The following is a 23,943-nucleotide window of genomic DNA, read 5'->3' on the forward strand; positions in this document are numbered from 1 at the left end:
TGCGAGAGTCAAACTCAGACAAGTGCAAGAGAAACTTGAGGCTGGTGTCTGGTCAGAATTTACATTTCCCATCATTTCTCTCCAACACAACAACTCATCCTGAACATACTCTTATGTCTCAGTATGTCTGCTGTGATTAATTAATAACTGTCAACTGCTGAGCTGAAGACACATGTCAAGTGTAATTATGGTGCCAACAATTGTCCAGCATACTTTTATCTTCCTCCAATAAAATGCTCAATAAAATAAAGATAAATGCACAAAGAAAGAAAACATCAGAACCAAACTGATCCTATAGTGGAAGGTTGAGTCAATGCTGCATGTTGTTTCATATTTACAGTGGGTACGGAAAGTATTCAGACCCCTTTAAATTTTTCACTCTTTGTGTCATTGCAGCCATTTGCCAAAATCAAAAAAGTTCATTTTATTTCTCATTAATGTACACTCAGCACCCCATCTTGACAGAAAAAAACAGAAATGTAGAAATTTTTGCAAATTTATTAAAAAAGAAAAACTGAAATATCACATGGTCATAAGTATTCAGACCCTGTGCTCAGTATTGAGTAGAAGCACCCTTTTGAGCTAGTACAGCCATGAGTCTTCTTGGGAATGGTGCAACAAGTTTTTCACACCTGGATTTGGGGATCCTCTGCCATTCTTCCTTGCAGATCCTCTCCAGTTCTGTCAGGTTGGATGGTGAACGTTGGTGGACAGCCATTTTCAGGTCTCTCCAGAGAAGCTCAATTGGGTTTAGGTCAGGGCTCTGGCTGGGCCAGTCAAGAACGGTCACAGAGTTGTTCCGAAGCCACTCCTTTGTTATTTTAGCTGTGTGCTTAGGGTCATTGTCCTGTTGAAAGGTGAACCTTCGGCCCAGTCTGAGGTCCTGAGCACTCTGGAAGAGGTTTTCTTCCAGGATATCTCTGTACTTGGCCGCATTCATCTTTCCTTCAATTGCAACCAGTCGTCCTGTCCCTGCAGCTGAAAAACACCCCCACAACATGATGCTCCCACCACCATGTTTCACTGTAGGGATTGTATTGGGCAGGTGATGAGCAGTGCCTGGTTTTCTCCACACATACCGCTTAGAATTAACGCCAAAAAGTTCAATCTTGGTCTCATCAGACCAGAGAATCTTATTTCTCATAGTCTGGCAGTCCTTCATGTGTTTTTTGGCAAACTCTATGCAGGCTTTCATGTGTCTTGCACTGAGGAAAGGCTTCCGTCGGGCCACTCTGCCATAAAGCCCCGACTGGTGGAGGGCTGCAGTGATAGTTGACTTTGTGGAACTTTCTCCCATCTCCCTACTGCATCTCTGGAGCTCAGCCACAGTGATCTTTGGGTTCTTCTTTACCTCTCTCACCAAGGCTCTTCTCCCACGATTGCTCAGTTTGGCTGGACGGCCAGGTCTAGGAAGAGTTCTGGTCGTCCCAAACTTTTTCTATTTGAGGATTATGGAGGCCACTGTGCTCTTAGGAACCTTGAGTGCTGCAGAAATTCTTTTGTAACCTTGGCCAGATCTGTGCCTTGCCACAATTCTGTCTCTGAGCTCCTTGGACAGTTCCTTCGACCTCATGATTCTCATTTGCTCTGACATGCACTGTGAGCTGTAAGGTCTTATATAGACAGGTGTGTGCCTTTCCTAATCAAGTCCAATCAGTTTAATTAAACACAGCTGGACTCCAATGAAGGAGCAGAACCATCTCAAGGAGGATCAGAAGAAATGGACAGCATGTGAGTTAAATATGAGTGTCACTGCAAAGGGTCTGAATACTTATGACCATGTGCTATTTCAGTTTTTCTTTTTTAATAAATTTGCAAAAATTTCTACATTTCTGTTTTTTTCTGTCAAGATGGGGTGCTGAGTGTACATTAATGAGAAATAAAATGAACTTTTTGGATTTTGGCAAATGGCTGCAATGACACAAAGAGTGAAAAATTTAAAGGGGTCTGAATACTTTCCGTACCCACTGTAAATCACTTTAGATCAGCCGCTAACTCAGTCCACAATAAGCCAAAGGACGACTGGGGTAAAGGCAAAATTAGAAAAAGCAGCAGCTTCTGGTCATTTCCAGGTTAAAACAGAAGTAAATATCAGTAAGACTGGCTGCTGTTGCTTCAGCCACACCACACGTCTGATGACAACTCTGCTCTTCCAGGTGACACTGCACACACCTGTGTTACGTCCCGACATGAAAACACTGCTGTCCAACCAGTCCTTTGACAGGAGAGTATTCCCTTCTACCCTAACCCTAATCAGACTTTTTAAACCAGAAACAAGGAGCACACTGAAGACGGACCCACACAGACATGAAGTGCTGAGTCAAAACATCCTGTAAAATAAACACCTGTCGAAACCACAAATCACATACACCTGCAGAAAACCAACTCCCAGCTTAATCTAACTGTAGCTTGTTCTTACTCCGTTATCACCCCGATAGTCTCAGGAGGATGCAAGAGAAGAAGAAATGACACAGAGCGGTAAAAAGGTAAGATGAGCTTAAAACCTTGGCCATGAAAGACATCCAAACATCAGACGACAAGAAAGAGTTACAGAGCTTGTTGGTGTCCAAACATTGGTACCGGCCTGGTTTGTGTGCGTGCATGTCACTTTCTGTGAATGAAATAAAAGCTTGTTTAGCGCGCTGCTAACCGTGAAAAAGGCTAATAGGGCTGACCTGCCGCTCACCCTGCAGCAGCAGAAACAAAATGAGAAAGAAAAACAGAGGGAAGAGGAGCCGGTATTATTCTTGTGCATGAACGAGAAGGGTGAGCCAGGGACCGAACCAGCGCTGGGTGGCGGATTAGTGCAGGCAGTGCCCCCATGAATAATGGAGGCAGGAGGAGCGATGAAGGGATGGGAGGCTCCAACGTCGGAGTTTCTGCTCCACGGATTAATAATCCAGTGTTTTGTCTTTATAATCTTCTATCTGTTCTATTAAAAAGTCAATTAAACTGACATATTGAGAAAGTGCAGTAGAACAGCAGCTTATTTATCTCAGAGCTAAAGCTTAACCAAAACCTCTCATCTGCACTGTAACATGGAGTAAGTTATTCTCTTTCTTATGTCTTAGTGTATTCCTGATTTTTAACTGGTATAAACAGGGTTTCCATTTACAGGCTGGATCACCAAGGAGCTCATAAAGTTCTTCCTGACCCAGTATAGTCTGACACTAAGGGACACAGGGTTCTCAAGGATGTTGGGGAGGAGGATCTGGGAGAAAGGTTCCTTAGGACACCAGGGGTGAGGAAGGGACAAGTATAAGAGCGCACGGCCAGGATGGAGGGTTAACTGTCTAATGAGAATATAGAGTTTTAGGATATAGCCTTATTAGGGAATCACTTTGTAGAACAATAAGGAAGTAAAGACTATTAATTAAGTCTGTATAAGTATCAGCCTCAGCCCCCCCCCCCAGAGAAATACACTGAAAAAGAGTCATGTCTGCTCTCTCTCCATTGCTCATCCACCACAGGTCCTGTTTCAGCAGCTTCAGTCTGAGCTGGTCTTCCTGTCACCGTTTGTGTTCGTCTGTTATCACTGTCACAGGGAGGATGCACACACTCAAACATGATACTGAGGCCACACACACACACACACACACACAAACACACACACACACACACACTCCAGATAACAGCTTCCAAAACTACCAGCGACTGTCAAAACTGGACAGGTCACCGGTCAGATGCTTAAGGTGCTTTCAATACACAACACCGATGACCTCTGGCTTCCTATTGTGTTATTGATACAGATGAAACAGATCTATGAAGGTGAAAGTACGGAGAGGATCAGACGGACGTGTAACAGCAGGCTCAACTCCAGACGAGGCCGACAGGACGTCCTGCAGCTGTTGTGGATTTGTTTTTCTAATCCTGTCAACTCAACACACCTCAGAAGACGACAAGTCTCAGTCGCCGTGGAGATCCCAAACCAGGAAGTTACACCTTATAATAATCAGTGATAGGTTGTTGTGGAAACATGCTGTGGTACTTAATGATGGCTTCTCCCGCTCACTGCAGACTCTGTGCTGTCATCAGCCGTGAGAGACAAGCTACTAGTTACTGACAGAGCAGGGACAGCCTGAAGTGTGTGTGTGTGTGTGTGTGTGTGTGTGTGTGCAGACAGAGTCGCGGTCTGTGATTACACACTGATCGTAAACACACACACACAGGTCCGGAAACAGGTAGAAGCACTTTAAGTGTTGATGTTTCTGCCGTCACACTGTGGTTGAATCAATAAAACAGACAGCGGAGCCGCCTGTTGGACCACGGTGTGCCTCTGACTGGAGAAGGTGCAGGAAAGGATGGATTCTGGTTTGTCATTCAGATCAGGAGCAAAACGAACCGACGATGAGTTGGCAACGTCACCGGGTGTTTTTCTAGAATCCTTCTCCAGCCGAGCGACTCCGCTCACCACACACACAAACAGCACAATGTAATCTACAGCTTTAAAGATGATTCTGGACCACATGAATTAGGACACAACAGGTGTATGTCTGTTGGATTTGGACAGGACAAGGGTAAATACTGTTTCCTGTGTCACCTTCTAATGCAACACACTAAACAAGCCACAACAAGTGGAAGCAGGCCAGTTTATATGCTGAGCAGCTGATGAGGGAACATTACACGGGTGGGCGTGACCTCAGGGAAAAGTGTGAGGGGCTGGGGTTTCTGCAGGGCAGGTGGTTGTTGCAGGATTTCAAACTACAGAACAGCCAAATGCAAAGGCGGGCTGACAATGACTGAACTGTGTCGCACAAAACACCGAGTCAAATTGGACACACACACACACACACAAACACACACACCACCCTGGGGTTAGTGGGTACTGGACAGGTTTACTGGTGCGGAACAGAGAACCAGTGAGGAGGTCTGAGATGCTAACTGACAGGCCCAGTGTCTGATGGGGGTGGAGGCGGGTACTGGTCTTATTAGGCAGCGCTGCGTGGGCTTTGACCTCTCACACACTTCATGAGCTCACTTAATGAAGCCCTGAGCCTCGGAGTCTCGCTAGCCCCCTACAGCCCTGACAATCAGCAGATTGTTGGGATTTACTTTAGGCCTGACACCTGAGTGGAAAGTGGCCACAGCTGACCAGACATTTAGTCTCAAGGTCCAAAGAAACACTGCACAGCAAAGAAACAGTACAAATACACAGTTAGCTCCTCCAGTATTCCCAGTACTCACATCATGCTAATCCTTTTCATGTGTTGTCAGAGATAACCGTGACATTGACTCTGACCATTATTGACTGAACCTGCAGCTTCACACTGAGTCTCAGCTCAGTGTTCAGGCTTTTGGTTCCCTGGTTCTGGGCCTCAGGGTTTCAGCAGCTGTTTCCAGACCTGCAGCTGTAAAAAGCCACTGTCCACTACCTGCTCAGCGGCAAACAGCAGCTGGTGAACATAGTGGAGCATTTAACAGCTAAAGAGCCAGAGATTTCCCTCAGGAGGCGGTGGAGACCAAACCCAGAGCTCAAATTGAGGGAACACTGGGCTGAGACTCTGCAGCTGGACTCAGATACTGCTCCACATGGACCAGCAGAGGTTGGTCTGCAGCTGTTGGAGACCAAACCCAGAGCTAAAATCTCTGTTGTGCCATCAGCAGGAGGCAAAAAATAAGTAACTGCAGGTTTGAGAGATGTTCTACTTGTCCAGAAAAATCCTCAGAAATACTCAATTTGACTTTTGTGTCAGTATTAATGGGTTAATAAACACCAACACTGCTGTCACATTAGTGCATCAAAAACATCTAAACGCCACTGTACAGTCCCTGTGCAGCTCTGGTTCCAGGTCAGTTTTGCTCCCTCCTCTGTATCTCCTGCCTCGTGCTGTCAGGCTATGGCAGCTTAGCATTAAATTAGCTATGCTAAGTTAGTTTTCTCTTTATCACCTAACGAATCAATTTAAACTTACTGCATCAACGAATGAGGAATATGTTACGTTACTGCGGGCTGACGCAGCATGAATGTTGGTGACTGCATGATTACGAATTTGCTGTGAAATGTCTAATGTTACAAAATGTGGCTATGACAGATCTGCACAGGCGGATGTATGTAGCAACTGCAGGGAAAGTCCAGGGAAACGCATGCTGTTAATTTAAAGCAGAAATCAGTAAGAGCAGCAGCAGATTAACCTTCCAAACCTGCTGTTTGGACAGTAACAGTCATCCAGCAGGTTAAAAGTATTGATCTGAAGACTTAACCAGCAAACAGAGTTGAGACATGACTGGAATGTCTTACCAAAGCCACAATTTCATTGCTTCAGGGCAGCAGAGGGAGGGCGATAACCGCTGCAGATTACTGACGATAAAAACACTTCTGCCAGCTAAGCAGGATTGCACAACAGCTAAACTGCTGGAGAGCAGAGGAAATCTGAAACATCAAAATAACCAGATGATTAGAACCACAAAAGAGTGACGGGGCTTTGAAATATTCAATATCTGAAATAACAATAAAATCTGATTTATAGAGCCTGAAGGCAAATTACACAAAAGAGTTTACAGAACAGCAGAGAAATAAAAAATAATCAGAATCAGATTAAAACACTAAGAAAAAAAATGTGAAAATGCATAAAAACTGCCAAAAATAAAAAATATATACATCTATAAAAATGTTTTTCACTGAATTCCTGAAATTTACATCAGCAGCTTGTTGCTTTCTTACTTTTCAAAACTGCAGTTTCTTCTTCTTCAGTTTCACTCTGGAGCTCAAACCCGACACCACTGGGGTTTTATTCCAGCACTTATGGTAAAAACCCAAATAGAAGTGTGACATGAACGCACCATAAAAGCTCCTAAGGTGTCGCCACATTACACCTTCACCCTCCACCTTCACCTCACGTCAGCTGACGCCTGCGAGACTGAAAAGAATCCACCTGCAGCTTCACCGAAGGCCCATTGTCACTGCAGCACAACGCACTGACAACAGTTTCATACCATAAACTACACTGAGCCCAAGTATAACCTCTGATTTAGGGGACTTCATAGATCTTAGAAAGATCAATCATCACAATGAGAACCTTTACATTTACAGAACAATCCAGAATAACCATGTACACACACACACACAACAAGAACCTGATGCCAAAATAACTAAATAAAACATAAACAGCATAATTAACAAAGACTCAAGGTCCATGAACAGAACTGGAAGAAGTTCTCAGATCCTTTACTACAGCAACAGCAGAAATACCAGTAAAAATTCTCTGTTCCCAGTAAAAAGTACTGCACTCCATCCAAAAGTACCATCATCCAAATGTACTTGAAGTATCCAAAGTAAATGTACTCATTGTGCAGAATGGCCCATTTCACATGAATGGATCTGATATCACTGATGGATTATTGTGTTGATCACTTTAATGTTAAACCAACGCAATAACGAGAGAAACAACAGGTAACAGGTGAGCTCTTTACCTGGAGACAAGCTCACGTTGAGGTAGGCCGTGCTGCGTTCACGTTCCCTCGTTCTGTCGGATAATTCTGTCAACTCCACAGTTGATCGTTGGCTCCGAGCAGCGTCTCCTCCAAAAACCAGCGCGGCGACACAAACGTGAACTCGATAGTTTTTATCGTTTGTCGCTTTGTGTCTTTAAAACACCGTGTGGACAACGTGTCCTCAGTCAAACGTGAGTCCAAACACATCGAAGACAACGGACTAAAAAAAACAATCCGCGTGCTTCATGCTATCGCCCAAACACCTGCTGTTGTTCTTCGTCTTCTTCTGCTGCTTCTTCTTCTTCTTCTATGGTTTCTTACGGCATCCACCGCACCTGTCAGTCAGCCAACACTGCCATGATACTGGGTCTGTGTGAGCACACATGGATCCTGGTTAGTGACCACTGCAGTGTAGGTGTCAAACTATTTGACATGACCAGGGGACACAAAATGAGTGAAAATGAACAGCGCAGGTAAAACAATCACAGGTAGATACACTATAGAGTCAGGGGGCATCTGTCTCAGGCTGTTTTCACACCTGCTTTGTTTAGTCCAGTTGAGTCAAACTGCAGAGACCCTTTACTGGACCTGGTCTCAGCCTGGTCCCTGGCAAACTGTGGAAGTGTGTTTGCGGTGAGAACGTGATCTGAGCTCAATCTGGACCAGGTACGAGGAGAAACGTTCCTCTGTGTGCAGGTGAACACGCTGGAGTTCACTGATGTTCTCCGTGGGCCTAAAAATCAGCTCGGATCTCTTAGCATGTGACTGGACCCAGTTCTGTTTTTGTGTTGGGATCAGTGTTTGTGCTTACCTCACTTAGTGTGTTTGTGTGGGCTCAGATCTGTCAGCAGCGGGGTTTCCATCCCACGACTCTAGGGAGATTTGGTCCCAGGTTTGTTGACCAACCAGTAGGTCTTAAATCCCGCCTTGACCTTTGACCCCCACGCTAATTACACATAGCCCGAGTGCTGACGGCCATAATACACCCCAGGCTGGGTGGAAAGTCTCCCAAGGTTGTCTACAAAAGACACGGAAGCCGCGGAGCCAAAGACGCCTTAAAACCTTTAAGCCCGGACTGAAACCCACGACTGCGAGGAGAAGTGGTGATCACTGGAGGGACGGAGGCGTTTCCCGAAGCATTAACACGACCTTTGTCCTGCTTTAATCCCACAGACAAATAATCTGATGCCAGCGATAAGGTGGCGTTGGGAAAGTGACCGATGACTGTTCAGGATCAGAGGGGTCATGGGGGTCTCGGTCAGAAAAGATGTTCACATCCACGTAGAAATTTATAGACGGCAAATACTTTCTATTGTTGAGGCAGAAGTACACAGATAATTTACTGCAGTAACATTTAATTTTAAAGTTACTTCACCTCAAATACACAAAAATGAACACACATATACATGAACCTAGACTGACAAACGCTAAGCACAAAGCTGCTTCTGTAGTTGTCCCTAAACGGTGTAAGACACTAAGACAGCAACATGTTGGGACAATAGGTCATTAGGAAACAATCCCAGGTGTAGGTGTCTTCCCCAGCGATGAAAGCCTTTGATTACATTAGCTCGGAGAGAAATGAAGCTGTGCTCCAAAGTCAACACACACACACTGACTGGAAAACAACGAGGAGGAGAGAAAAAGGGCTGCATGAAAGTAAAAGAGGATAATTCCATCACCTCCGCTCTGTGTGTTGACAGATGACAGGCACCGCAGAGGAAGACGAGGGAGGGGAGGAATAAAGGTCGTGACCTCTCTGCAATCCAGCCAGGCTTTTTGCCAGGCCTGCCAAAGGTGTGAGTCATTTTTAAAGTGTTGCGTTTCATCCTGTGCTCATTCTTAAAAATTAGGACCGAGCACCAACCCTGCCCAGGAATGAATTAATGAATTTGCACCCACAGGCATTTTGACATTCTGTAAAAGTATTACAACATATCTATGTCTTTATACTACATTTAATACTATGAGGTTGGAAGTATCTGAAAAGCAAATTAACCCCAAGTTGGGATTGTTTTAATAATCCACCATTTCAAATAAGGCCAGGACTAAAATTTCATGTAGCTTTACGGCATCTGAGTCGACATTTAGCTGGGTTGTGTTTTACAAAACAAAGTGAAGGTTACTTCACCATATTATCTTAGATTGGCCACTTTTCACAGTTTAATAGCTATAAAAGCCTTAGACGCCTGTGAAGGTTTTAACTGAACAGTAACGATGAATAACACTTTCATCATCTCGTCTCTTCTCTCATCAGGGTTTGAGACACAGCTTAGACTGGTCCCTTTAATCCCGTTAAACTGGGGTTTAATGGGATTTTGAACAGTGTGGGGGCCACGTGTGACTGTCCCCTTCACTGTTGGTCCCAAAGAAACACTTGCACTACACGTGAGTGTGCATGTGTGAATGTGTGTCAAGGTTAATGTATATTCCTGAATGTGTGTCGCATGTTTGTGTGCGGCCTCCTGCAGGTATGCGTCTTCTGCAGGTAGGAACAAATCTGCAGAGTCCAGAGGAGATGTGCTGCCTCGGCACAAGAATCCTTCACATTCTTTCTTTTGTTGTGGCTGAGACATAAAAATACACTTTAAATCATCTTCGTGTCTCTGCAGGTGGCGCTGGAAGCAGATCTGTCTTTTGTTTGGCCACAAATATCACAGAACCTAAAATATTTAGATAAGAGCACAATCGTTTTATTCATTTTCGTTTGTTGTGTGATAAGTGAGCCAGAAGTGTGGAGACACCACGGATCGCACGTACCACACACCGACATTCACCCAGTGTCATCAGTGAAATACCAGACTGATGCACGTCATGAAGTGAACCCTGGAGCCTCAGCAGCTCTTTCAACCCTGTTGTATTCACTTTGCTCTGAGCTCTAACCAGGGAAATGCATCATGTCAGGTTACAAGTCAGACACAGAGAATAATTACTGCCATGTCTGGAGCAAACAAACACCCTGTGATGTGTGAATCCCATCTCTTCACTACATTACTCAGGCTTACTTAGGCTCTAATCCTAATATACGTCCCAAATGTGTCTTAAAGTCCATCTAAGACTTGGTCTTTTTTAATAATCATTACTCAGCTAAAACACTGAGCACACGGAGAAGATGCTACAACTCATCCAAATATTTCACTGTTCCCTGCAGAACGAGGCAGAAAGAAGCAGGTCTATGATGAGAGTGTTGGACTCAACCCGACATCAACTTACACCCCAACATCTGCTCCTGCATCCAAACCTACACTGTATTTTACTGTATGTATGAAATGCACAAGTTTTAATGGCTCCAGTTGGCCCCAAAAGCAACAACACTGCTAATTAGCACAGTTAGCCTGTTGTCACCTCATACTAATTGTACCAACACTTCAACACAACCAGCTGGGGTTTAGCCCCTACCTGTGTCTTCCTGTAAGTCCCTGAGCTACAGTCCAAAACACGATGGAGACACATCAGCCTATCGCTGTCCTGTCCTTCAAACACAACTCTGACGTGCTACACGCCATCCAGTCCATCACATGTCCATTCAGAAACAACTGGTCAAACTTGTAGCTCTAAGGAAACAAAGCTCCGGATGCTGAAATGAAGACCTTACAATGTGTTTATTAATGAACCTGCTCCGTTATATTTCCTGTGTAGAGTTGATGAGAAAGCACAAAGAGACGATTAGATTCTTGTTATTATGACGAACGTGCAGGAGAGTGAAGCTGAATTTGATCTGCTGTTATCTGGAGCTCAGGATGGAGCGTAAACACAGACAGCAGGCGATCATCAGTGCTATCAGCTCACTAACTGCTCTGATAACACAAATCACACACTCAGAGAGGCACCGGTTCACCAAAGAGACGGTCAATACTCACAGAAATGTAACGGATATTTATTGAACTGTGGACGCACCAGCTGCTCAGCACTAAAGTAAAATACTAAAAGGACAAGCTGAGGAAAAACCTACGAACACGTGACTTCAGTGACCCCTCACACAAAGACTCCAGTGAAACAGTGTCATTATCAGTAATTGGAGCAAACCCTCCTCAGGTGTTTGTGTCAGGTTTGGGTTTCACCTCCTCCACATTCACTCCCCATAATCCCTCAGTCAAACATTTAGAGAAGCAGTTAGGTCAGAGGGATTTGCATACGGGCCTGAAAAGGATCTGGAGCCTGTTGAAGCAGATAAGATTGGTGAGTATTTCAATGTCTCCTGGGCTGAAACCTGCCACTGAAACCACACAAACCATAATTAGGCTTCTGCAATTTACGTCTCACAGGGAACTCCAGGCAGGTATGTTGTAAACACATGAGATTATTCAGGTCTTCACTCAAATGTGAAAATGTATAGAAACGTGGTGACATTTATTTCTTTGAATATCATTTCTTACAGGCACTAACAGGGAGTCAGGTGACAAGAAGTGACAACACGTCTCTTTAAACTAATATGAACAAAATCAGGCTCGACTCCTGTGTCGTGATGTAGAGAACGACATCAGACCCCAAAGCTCCATGTATCAGAGCCATGTTTACAAGCTGAATACATAAACAGTGGATTGGTCCTTTAAGGGAAAGACTCAGCTCAGGTCACTTTACTTCTTCTCTGAACCAACACGTGTTAAACAAACTGCAGGGCAGCAGCTAAAGATATGACGAGTAATTGTTGGTAATTAGTGTGTGTGTGTGTGTGTGTTTGGTTAGAAGGAGCACAGAGACGTGGATGAGGATGAACTTTCTAACTTTTAACCTCTGTGCTGCACATCTGCACACAACATCTGTGTGGTCCTATAATTGTAAGACTTTCTAAAAACTTAGTCATTTTTTATTCTTGTCCTCACTTTCCAAAAAATGTTCTCACCTTCTACAAACGGCTTCACTCTTAAACAACGTCTCGTTTCTAGAAATGTCATCACATCCTTAAAACAAAGACCACACACACACACACACACACACACACAGAGTACCTGAGGCGGTTTCAGTGCCTTGATCAGAAGATCTAACCGTGCTGCTGTTATTATGTCACCTCTCATTAATCTTCACTTTGTCTTATCGATGTTATTATCATATCAGCTTCACTGAGGCCCTGGGCACAGACAGAGGGAGACAGAGACATGTTACACTTTACCTGACTCCCACTAATGGACCAATAGGAACAGATGGACCAGCTAGTGCTGGTGCCCGGAGGGAACCGCAGAGAAATCCTCTCTGGGATCAGATCAGACAGGAAGAGTCTAGAGCTGGCTTCATGTAATCGGTTGAATTGTCATTAAAGTTTTTCACAAGTTTATGATGTGGTAATTAATGGTGAGGAGAAACCTGAACACCCACAGTCTGCATATTTCGACACAAACCACTAAAACCTGAAAAGGACATGTGATTCTGTTGTTTCTGCACCGGTGGATGTTTTGCATGATTACATTTTAGGCTGCAAGCGAACGTCCACGGGACCTTTGTGGACACGAGAAGATGACGACCTGGAAATCATTTCAAGATCAGGGAGTAAAAACACACATTCTACTTTTCCATCCCTGAGATCCACTGTAAGCACATCTGTTAGCAGAGACAGACGGTATGGAGAGGCTGAAAGTTGTTCAATGGTTCTGATCAGACAGTGGAGTGACGTTTTTGTGTCCACAGCAGAAACGACAGTACCAAGTGTGTTTATGTGAGTCTGCAGCTTGTTGTGCTGTAAATCTACCACTGTAAAGTCCAGTGCTGTAAATCTAAACTTATCAAGTCAAAGTCAAAGTCAAAGTAGCTTTATTGTCACTTCAACCATATATAGCACACGCCGTACAAAGTGAAGCGAAACAACGTTCCTCCTAGACCACTCCTAGACCACTTATGAGATAATTAAGGAATTTCCAAGTGTAAAAACTCAGAAATGAATTTTTCCTGCATACAAGTGCAATGAAAGCATTACTTACTATTCTAGTTTAGTGGGACTATAGACACATACAGACGTCTTCTCACACAGACCTCCAGACTCTGGCTAACATCAGCAGTCGTCCAGTTGGCAGCCTCAGGCGGCTCCAGCCGTACGGTTGACTGGAGGGCTGAACCCGCCACACCGCTGGGCTCTAATCCTGTTAAGGAGGAAAGAGACAATTACTCTGCTTTGCTTCGGTTCAGCGCTCAGATCCGTTCCTGCTGAGCGCTCAGAGCAATAACAGTCACCTCCACCGCCAAACGGCCGCTGGGGGGTACACTGTAAAAACCTGCTCTGTTTTCACCCCTGCAGATGTTGGTTCTTCTTCTTTATGGCCTTAGATCACGGATCAAGTTAGAAAATCACATTAGCTCAAACTTTACTTGCTGATAAAACACAAAATCTGCACAACGACTCAGAACGTTCACTACACAAACACGCTTCACACAAGTACGCAGACGATAGCGACAACATCTGGTCCATAGTAAACAGGCGCTCACGTGGAGCGGGGGCCACGCCACAAGGGGGCGATATGAGCCGGCTGACGCTCAGAACGTTTGCATGATCACGGTTTAGAGACGCAGTCATACGATGGTGTCGCACAGTGTTTTTAAAGAAATAATCAGGAACACAACAACGAATTGTGAACATGTTCCATTGTTTTGTCACATGACTAAGTTTCACGTATGGGCGACCCATTTCCTGGGATTTTTGTACATGATGAAAACTATTTGAATTATTAGTTCTGTTGTAACCGTGGTCATTTAGTCATGTACTGCTATTTCAAATGATACACAACTGATCAAAGCTCGAACGCTGCGGGGGAATGTGTGTTGTTTCTGTTTATCAGGTCGATGAGCATCGATGCTCAGCTAAACCTCAGAGAGGAGGCTGAACTGAAGGCACCACCATGTCTAGTTATCTTGCCTTGACTGCCCATGTTAGCAGAAGGTGGAAATGTTGGCGGGATGATCGGTTCTTCTCAGAAAACATGTCCAGGAGGAGAAAACAGACAGATCCAGATTCCCTCACTAAAAGACTGACGTTACCAACACCGCCCTCAGATTATCGAAAGCATTTCCCTGGTTTCCATTTATTGGAATATCTACACGGTAAAGATCCTGTCTGAGGTTTAGACAGTATTGATGACTATTACCTGGTCATGGTTGGGAATACAAACGTCTCCTCCCTGTGCCCACCTTTTACTCTCCAAAAATGTGAAAACCTGCTCTTAGTCTGTCAGTTGTGATCAGAAAGGATTTCACTATGAGATCATGTATTTTACCTGCTCAAACACACTCCTTACACAAACAGCTTGTGTCGCCCACACAGACCTACAGTCAGACTCTGGTGTCTGTGGATTACAGGCTGAAGATGTTGGAGACAGACTGAAGGTGAAGCTTAAAAACACAAACGCTGCTAATCACCACGTGTCACAACTCAGGGTTTAGGTTTCAAGAAGCTGCGTGTCACTGCATCAATCTCCATGATCCCCAGCTCATCTCACCTCAGCTTCAAAGCCCTGCACTCCCCTGTCTGTAGGTCAGTCTGTGTCTCTGTCTGCAGGTCTGTCTGTCTGTCTGTAGGTCTGTCTGTGTGTCTGCAGGTCTGTCTGTCTGTAGGTCAGTCTGTGTCTCTGTCTGCAGGTCTGTCTGTCTGTAGGTCTGCAGGTCTGTCTGTGTGTCTGCAGATCTGTCTGTCTGTCTGTAGGTCTGTCTGTGTGTCTGCAGGTCTGTCTGTCTGTAGGTCTGTCTGTGTGTCTGCAGATCTGTCTGTCTGTCTGTGTGTCTGCAGGTCTGTCTGTCTGTATGTCAGTCTGTGTCACTGTCTGCAGGTCTGTCTGTCTGTAGGTCTGCAGGTCTGTCTGTGGGTCTGCAGATCTGTCTGTCTGTAGGTCTGTCTGTGTGTCTGCAGGTCTGTCTGTCTGTCTGTAGGTCTGTGTGTCTGTCTGCAGGCCTGTCTGCCTGTAGGTCAGTCTGTGTCTCTGTCTGCAGACCTGTCTGTCTGTTTGCAGGCCTATCTGTCTGTCTGTGTGTCTGCAGGTCTGTCTGCAGGCCTGTCTGTCTGTGTGTCTGCAGGTCTGTCTGCAGGCCTGTCTGTCTGTGTGTCTGCAGGCCTGTCTGTCTGCGTGTCTGCAGGTCTGTCTGCAGGCCTGTCTGTCTGTGTGTCTGCAGGTCTGTTTGCAGGCCTGTCTGTCTGTGTGTCTGCAGGTCTGTCTGCAGGCCTGTCTGTCTGTGTGTCTGCAGGTCTGTCTGCAGGCCTGTCTGTCTGTGTGTCTGCAGGCCTGTCTGTCTGCGTGTCTGCAGGTCTGTCTGCAGGCCTGTCTGTCTGTGTGTCTGCAGGTCTGTTTGCAGGCCTGTCTGTCTGTGTGTCTGCAGGTCTGTTTGCAGGCCTGTCTGTCTGTGTGTCTGCAGGTCTGTCTGTCTGCGTGTCTGTTTGCAGGCCTGTCTGTCTGTGTGTCTGCAGGTCTGTCTGTTTGACAGACTACGCTGTGGTATCATCTGGACATGCAGGACTCTAAAAGCTTCTGGTGAACCCCTTGATACAGGATCTCCCAGAGCCTGGCATTTGTGCACAAAGCTGCATTTCAGCCACTGATAAACAAAACATGCTGTGGGCTCAGGAACATGTGAAGGCTAAGGTTCCACACATCAGTGCTCTGCTGCAAAAAGATGGATCCCAGAGGGCTGGAGTTCTGGTCAGCTAGTGAGCGGCCACCACGGTCCAACAATGTAACGTTGGTACAGAGACAGTGACGTGATAAATCTTTCAGAATGAAATTATTTTCACGTAGGACAGTGCTCCACCAAACACCACTGACTGGTTGATGATGCGACTGTACTGAGGACGACACGCAGACACTACACAACAGCTTCTCAAACACACAGCACAGACTGAGCATCCAGCTGCAGGAACAGGACCCTCCTCTAGAGACAGCAGGTCTACACTCAGACCAGAGTGAACCTTAACCACAGTGTGTGTGGAAACAGGGTTCAGTCCCCACAAAGTGCCAAAGAGCGCCAGGTGTTACACTCAATTAGGCTTGTGCCATTTTCACATAATTTCTAGGACTAAACAATATGACAGGCAGACACGCAGCAGCCTTGTTGGAGTGTGTGTGTGTGTGTGGTTTATGAGCCCAGTGACCAATGATCTGTGTGCATGTGTGTGGGAAAAAGAGTGTGTGAGAAAGAGAGAGACCAGTAGGGGGACGGCACCCTAGTGCACATTGTTAGAATGATTGACAGCTTTAGGAACCCAACTGGCAATGAAGTGCCAGCCGTGGGGCGCGCACACGCACACGCACACACACACACACACACACACACACACAGCCCCCCCATGCCTGTCTGGACCTGTCAATCAAAAGTGTTTCGCAGTTGTCAACTCTGCATCTTTTGCTCCAGACGTTTGTTTCAGGATGGATGGGGTTCTCTCTCTCTCTCTCTCTCTCTCTCGCTCACAGCTGCCTGCCAGCTCCTCTCTAGGCGGCTCGATACTAAACAAATTAGCAGATAGTAGTCATATTTCTCATTCAGAACGCGCTGGTTGTCCCTGAGCGGCCCATTAATCATACGGAATGACAGGGCGGCCCACGATGAAAGCTACCTGTCACCCCGTCCACTTGTGGTGGTCAGAAGAAGCCGTTCACTTTAACTTCTGCTCTCCTTATTTCTTCTTCTCTTTCTGTCTTCTCCTCTTTCTTCCAGGGTTTTTGTTTTCTCAAGCTTCCGCAGCGCCGACACCCCCACCTCCACCTCCCATAAGAAGAAAAGAAATGAAAGGAAGACAGAAGCTCAGGGGGAAGGAAGGAATGCATTGAGCGAGCGTATGATTGACCCCTTCAGTGCATCTGCATGTGTCAGCAGAGTCGATGTGAGGAAACGAAACACTGGTCGTCACCGAAGAAGCTGCAACTCTGCTTGTTTTTCTTTCTCTTACCTGAACTGAAAGTTGACCCGCTCGTCTGCCTGTTGAGTGAGTTTCGTGACCCGATCAGACCTGTTCAAAATCCCCACAAGGCCCTCGGCTATAAAGTCGGCTTTGTAGTGCGCACTTTGCTGATGTGTGGTTTCCCTGCAGACTCTTTTTCCCTCTGGTTTCCATTTTGTGTATGTTGTTAAAACGTTCCCCTTCTCCTAAAGTGGTTCTCTGAACATCATCAACTTCAGAACTGCACCTTAAATAGAAGGAAAGAAACAAAAAAAGAAGTGAAATACAAGACAGAGTGAACGTCCCACATTTTCCTACTGTCATAAAAACAAGTTATCAGGACTTTACATGGACTAATATTTTACTGCACGCACTGTGTGTGTGTTCGCACACACTGAGCTGTGTGTGTGTTTCTATAAATGAGTAACTTGTGATTTTACTCAGGATGCAGAGTTTCAGGGAGGTTCAGCAGGTCTTGGTACCGGGGCTTGTCCAGATTTGAGAGGCGGATTTTCAGGGGTGCTGGGGTTCATCGAGGTTAGAGGGACAGATTTAAAAGGGAGTCCCGGGGTCGGGCTGATGGGGGGGCGAGGTCGATGCTGATCAGGCTGGAAGGAAGACACAAGTTGTGTCTGACAGCAGCAGAATCCACTGAGCAGAAGGTCAGAGGGTCTTCAGGAGGACAGAGGAGTTTTCTTTTGGGTTGACCTTTTGACCTCGGCCTCCTCAGACAACCGAGCGCTCACTGACAGTCTGAACAAACAAAAATGGCCGATCAGCAGTTGGATGGAGCAAAGAAGTTGATGATTTGTTTTTTTTCTTTTCTTTAGGTCTCGGTTTTTTTAAAATCTCTTCCTGCGTTCTTTTTATTTCGGACTTTGGTTCCTTCTGCTCTGCCACAGTTTAATTCTGCTGCACACATTGTCTGACCACGCTTGATTAATTTAGACAATAAAACACCCTCTGTGTGTGTGTGTGTGTGTGTGACTGATTTCCTAATGTGTTCTTTAACTTTGTCTGACAGACGATTCATCAAACTGCTTCGTAATCACGTTACAGCAGAGTGGAGCCAGAGGTGAGGCAGAGCCGCCACTGCTCTCAAACCTTTGATTTAATCGAGCTTTTATCCAGACACCTTCCAGTCCCATGAGCGCATAGAAAGCAACTACGGTGGCCCCAGAGGGACTTTAACCCGCTCTAATCCTGACATTACTGGTCTGTTCTGTCCCCAGTTTAACCCCAGTTCTCTGGAGAGTTTGGGTCAACACGTAAATATTAAAATTGATTTATTTCCTGCTGCAGAGTCCACCTCTTTATGAGCATCTCCTCCAAGCTGTGTTTTGAATATGGTGTGTTTTCAAGCAAACTGACTTTGCTGCATGAACAGCTTGTGTTATATGTGTGTGTGTGTGTGTGTGTGTGTGTGTGTTTGTATGACTGGAATAGTGTAAATGCTGAATAAATCAGTCACCTTGACAAACGGTGAGACTGAAGTTCAGAAGACTCTTATTTACCACTTCAGGTTTTTTATGACCACAATTCATGGCTTGATACTACTAGAGGTAAGTTATACACTATGTCAAGGATGATTTATTTTCTCAGCCCAGAAACTCTGGACTCCAGTCCCACATCCGAAAGTCTCTTATTCCAGGTCTGAGGAACCATGAGCGACAATACACAAGACCATCCTTTGCTATCAGAACTCAGTTGATGATTGAGGCTGCAGATGGAGGCTCAGCCACAACATCTCATGTGTCTTTCCACGATTCCCTTTTTCCTCGCTTCTTATGTGACACAACAAGATGGGAGTCGGACCATCGGTGAGCGTCTCTTGGCCTATACTTTGTGGTCCTGCTTTTCAGCCTCCTGCACATGTCGGACTGGCAGTGGATTTTGTTGTTGGGAGAGAGATGATCTGATTGGCTGTTCTGCTCAGTGTCTCAGTGTGATCTCCACGATTTCACCAATTTGCTGCAGTTTCACCTCTTCCTTTCTTCGTCCAGCTTCTTCTCAGACGACGAGAAGAGGTGATGCAGAAAACAGCAGCAAACAGCAAACGCTGCTTTGGTTCCACTTTGTATATCTGCACCATAGGTCTTCCACTGCCCCGTTTTTGAATGGCCAACACAGACTATCGCCCCCTGCTGCTGTGGAGAGGTATTTCCTCTCACCAGGTGCAGAATGTACCAGCTGGTTAGGCGTCGGCTGGAGTCTGTGTGGTGCGTTCAATGACACGTTTTGGTCAAAATGAAGTTTCGGGGACGTTCGGGGACGAAACAGTCGGCCTTCATCGCTGCTGGTTGTTTGCTGTCGGCTCGGTGTCTATGCCTTTAAACACTAAGCAAAGACAAGTGAGAGAAATGAAGATGCAGTTCGGGGAATTGGGATATGCCCATAGTGAGGTGGTGAGAGAGAGAAAATCCATCCTTTATTTTCTGCACCTGCTCAGCCTTTTTACAGCTTAATATCCTGTCAGGGGGCAGGAGGCAGGTGCACCCGCAGGTGTCGGGGAAACAGCTGTAAAACACACAAATCCAAAAAGAGACAGGTTGTAGTTCATGATTATGATGGGATAAAAAAAACAGTCTGCATTTTGACAGAAAATTTAGGAATCAGATTTCACTGTGTATATATACCAACACACACACACATACGTGGACACACACACTTTATTTGCTGTCAGTCAAATGTTCCAGTTAATCTGTCTGTCAGTCTCTGAGGGTTTTTACTTTTTCATTAAAGCAGCTTTTATTGTGCTGCCCAAACTTCCTTCCCCCTCTCCTTTCATAGTGATGCTGACCTTCCCTCACCCAGCAGGGGAGCACACGCACACACACACACACGCACGCACACACTGAGCCTCTCCAACACAATTACCATGGAGGGGATTAGGCAGGGCAGCTCCCTGTGCATTTTGCTCGCTCATTGTTCTTGTCGTTTCCCTGCAGCTCGTCTCATCTGTTTGTGTCAGCCTGAGCCGAGCTGGTGCTCCGTCCTACCTGACACTGCTTCATACAGTTAACCTAACTATCCAATTAACGTATTGATAAGACATCAGTGTGCTCCTGATGGAGGCTGTTGGAGAACCAAATCTACTTTTAAAGAGTCTCAGAGTCTGAGGCACAATCTGCGTGATGATGCAAACAAAAATAAACTTACAAGTAACTTACGTTCCCATGAAACTAAACAAATCCAGCTTTACAGCTTTGTCGCTTTAAATGTTTTTACTCTGTGTGCTGAGAACTTTCAACAATACATCAGTGGTTTTGCTGCATTCACATCAAAGATTTCTAAAAAGATTTCCGACGTCTTTAGCAGACAGATTAGCTTCAGGAGGTTATATGTCTTTTAATAATGCTGGTGGCAGCCATTGAAACGTGTGTGTGTGTGTGTGTGTGTTGGTGTGTGAGGGAGAGGTGGACTGTAGATAGAGACTGAGCTCAGTCACTTAGAGCAACGCTGTGTTTAACCAGAGGACAGGAGGGTTTTAAAGGCAGCACATTAGATGGAGCTGACTAACGTGTTGCTGTGTAGGGGTGTACTGTTATACACATATACACACACACAGAGGTGGTTCTGGACCAGACAGCATTAACCTAAAGGGGCAGAATGGGGACAAATATCTGTCAGATGAAAAACTGTGCAGGTGAAGAGCTGAACTGCATCATTAACAACAAACTGAGCTCGACTGGCTGCTGCCATGTGTTGCAGGCTCACGTTGCATTTAGAGACCTCACCTGCTCCAAATGTTATCACTCTATCCAGTGGCCTTTATCAGGTGTTACTGTGTCCACAGATGTAGGTTAGTAGGATCCTGCTCTACCTCTTCACCACCACTGCCACATTAATAAACATGGAGGCCTTCGTCTGTTGGTAGTGAGGGGGAAAGGAACAGAAAGTGGAGGAGAAGCTGCACTAAATTGGTGAAATCATGGAAAGTCAGTTCACAGTGGAAAAACTATCACAAGTGTCCACAAATGGTCAAATGTAGAAATAATAAACAATAGCTGTAAATACTATGTGAGGAGGCTGCACTTTGTCATTTTAAATGATTAATTGTTCATCAGAATTTAACTTAGCAACAGTTAACAGGTTAATCTAATGCAAGATCAAGTGACTGCAAAGGATCATGTGAGCTGACTAACATATTAAAGCGACGACAAGGCAGTCACTGCCAAGGCAACAGCTTTACAGCACACACACTCACACACCACGAGGCAGGTAGCACCTTAGTTGATGGATAGAGGTCAGAGGTCAGTGGACAGGAACCGGAGAGCAGCAAAGAATGTAGAGGTGTGTAGGTGTGTGTGTGTGTGTGTTATAGTCAAGGTTTATGTGTGTGGGCGGAGTACAGGTGTGTATTCACACACTCCATCTGACATGACAGTGACATGGCATGACACTCAGGTTTAGTGATGAGAACGTTCTGGAAAATAAGACGATGGATGATTTTCTTCGACCCAGAGACAGAGGAGCAAGTGCTCACAGATCATAACAGATGAAACTGGAAATCTGCTCCTGGATGACCACACTGAAAATATTCTCAAATACTTGTCCATCCGCTCTACGTTTTGTTGGAGCCTTTCAAAGATTTAAGGATTGTTGAACCTTGATGGTCGAAAGGCTCCAAACAACCAGTCGTTGAAACGAGTTTGAGAAGATGAACAAACGATCATTGCCCCAATCAGACAAACTTCTTCTTCTTCTGTTCTATTTCCTGCAGATTAAACACTTCACAGCAGGTGGAGCCACTTTGCACATGTCATAGTTTAACCTGAAGCTGTAAACACACATCTGGTCAGATGTTTTAAATGTTTAAATAAAAGACATGGTAGAAAATCAGTCCAGAGAATTAACTGTATATAATTTGCAGAACAAATTAGAACCAGTTGATTTGTCACAGCAAACCTTGTGGAATATGTGTGTGTGTGTGTGTCGGGGGTGGAGCACAGATAACTCACCAGTGGCAGGTTGCTTCCTACTGTAGTGATAAATGGATTAGGGAGGAGAGGAAGGCGGACACACTGCTGAGAGACACTTTGTCCTCACTAAATTAGAATTTCACCGGTTTTCCTCACCCACAGAAACAGTCTGCAGGGCCTGAGCCCTGATCAGTGGAGCCGGGGCTGAACAGTCTCATGGCAGCAGGCTGGCACTGTGCATGAGATCACCTTTAATAAAACCTGATCTTAGTTCTGGCACAGGTTTCTGATTTAGTCAGACTGAGGAGAGACGCTGGATGTTGAAGTGGACGGTGCACAGAGAGCTGACAGCACCCGACCTGAAACACACACACACACAAACACACTGAAGTCAGGTGATTGTCCAAAAGAAGTTTTTTGTGTCTAATATTTGAATATCTGGACAGATTTGGATAAAATGTTTTGGTCTCCAGATGGTGAAAAATTCAATTCAAATTTATTTGCATAGCACCAAATCACAATATAATCATCTCAAGACACTTTACAAAAAACTAACAACCCAACAAATCCCTTATGAGCAGCACTTGGTGACTGTGGAGAGAAAAAACTCCCTTTAACGGAAGAAGAAACCTCCTGTGATGGACTGGTGACCTGTCCAGGGTGTTCCCCTGCCTTCCACCCAAAGAGAGCTGGGATAGGCTCCAGCAGATCCCTGGGACCCTGGTTAAGGAGTAAGCGGATATAGAAAATAGATGGATGGATGGAAACCTCCAGCAGAACCGGGCTCAGTCTGGGCGGCCATCTGCCTCGACCGGTTGGGGTGAGTGGATAGAGCAGAGAGAAAAGAACAGCAACAATAAACAACAAATAGACACTGCAGGTTGGTGGGGCCAGTAACTGCACATCAGCAATATACAGCTCCAGGACCAGGGACACCTGCAGAAGGTACAGAGAGAGAGAGAGAGAGGGAGAGAGAGAGAGAGAGCACAACCCTTCAGATCCATTTTTACTTTAGTGAAAACAGAAATAAAAATAGTCCACTACAAATAAAACACTCCAAATGTTACACAAGTACAAAAGTATTATCAACAAAACACACACACACGTCCCTCATATTCCCAACCAGAGATCAAGCCGCAGGGGAAAATACTTACCCTGTGGTTCAGTGTGAACATCATCTCAGCTTGTAAACTTTACACACACACACACACACACACACACCTTAGTTGATCGACCTCAGTGCTGAGTAGAGTCGTTGCAACAGCCACAGTGTGTGTGTGTCGTGTGTGTGATTTGTGATCGTAGCCTGAGGACACTTCTCTATTACCAAAGCCGTGTGTGTTTGTATAACAGGTGGTCCCACTGGGTGTGTGACTGCAGGGCTGGATGGACACTCTTCCCTCACATAAAGACCACTTCCTCTCTCCTTTGTTTACTAACTCATCAGAGTAAACAAAGAGAGTTACCTCCGACACACACACACACACACACACACACACACACACACACACTCAGGTAGGCAGTGAAGGGGTCATTTCCCTCTGTCAGGTATGTCAGCCCTGAGGCCACAGCAAAGGCTCAGTGACATGACAGGAGACGTCCCATCGCCACAAGTCAGCTCAGGGAGGCAGGTGGATTTTAACTTCCTGACGTTTGTCATTTTCAGAAGCTTCTGGACCAAACACTCAACCTGCTTAATGGATCTGAATCCAGCAACTAAAGCTCCATTCACAGCTGCACTGACTC

General features: G+C 45.4%; 1 long non-coding RNA gene across 3 annotated transcripts in view; it reads right to left on the minus strand.

Annotated features, from left to right (window-relative positions):
* The window catches only part of LOC113131670 (uncharacterized), a 33,933-nt gene extending 11,223 nt beyond the window's left edge, over positions 1-22,710 (minus strand). For 2 of the 3 annotated variants that reach the window (XR_003295835.2, XR_004463230.1), the window contains exons 1-4: positions 21,013-22,710; positions 19,717-19,792; positions 18,747-19,612; positions 17,285-17,522 (exon numbers count right to left, since the gene is read on the minus strand). This is a non-coding gene — a long non-coding RNA (uncharacterized LOC113131670). The remainder of the gene's footprint in view (positions 1-17,284; positions 17,523-18,746; positions 19,613-19,716; positions 19,793-21,012) is intronic. The other variant, XR_003295834.2, reaches the window with a different exon arrangement.
* Positions 22,711-23,943: the final 1,233 nt, after the last annotated feature.

Source organism: Mastacembelus armatus, chromosome 15 (assembly GCF_900324485.2).
Source record: "Mastacembelus armatus chromosome 15, fMasArm1.2, whole genome shotgun sequence".
Taxonomy (NCBI): Eukaryota; Metazoa; Chordata; class Actinopteri; order Synbranchiformes; family Mastacembelidae; genus Mastacembelus; species Mastacembelus armatus.